The sequence below is a fragment of the Seriola lalandi genome, unplaced genomic scaffold, assembly GCF_002814215.2.
Source record: "Seriola lalandi dorsalis isolate HSWRI2012SDOR001 ecotype SW California unplaced genomic scaffold, Sedor1 jcf7180002054885, whole genome shotgun sequence".
Classification (NCBI taxonomy): Eukaryota; Metazoa; Chordata; class Actinopteri; order Carangiformes; family Carangidae; genus Seriola; species Seriola lalandi.
This window is the reverse complement of record NW_019525437.1, coordinates 4,125,012-4,125,422: the sequence shown is the minus strand read 5'-3', so window position 1 is coordinate 4,125,422 and position 411 is coordinate 4,125,012.

The following is a 411-nucleotide window of genomic DNA, read 5'->3' as shown; positions in this document are numbered from 1 at the left end:
GGGAGGTGGGGTGGGGGTGGGGTGTACAGGAGAGAAGGTGCAGGGGGTCTTGATGCTTGCTCGTGGGATGTGTGTGTGTGTGTGTGTGTGTGTGTGTATGTGTGTGTGTGGGGTGGGGTTTAGGGGGGCCATGCAAAGTGCCAAATCACCAGGTCTGCTCGGGGTGTGTGAAAGGTGAGCACCGCTTCTGAAACTATTTGGGCAAAAAGGGGTCAAGTATTCGGTCTGGTCTGCACGTGCTCAGCGGCTGTGGCTGCTGTTCTGATGGTGATGTGCTTTCTAACACTGCAGCTCCTACAACCCAGAGCACGTGGTCACACTCACGCAGAGGTTACATGTAAAGAAATTATTGTTTTAGTGGGTTAATATGGAGGCCACCAACACACCTGCCCAGAGGAATGTTTTGCATGT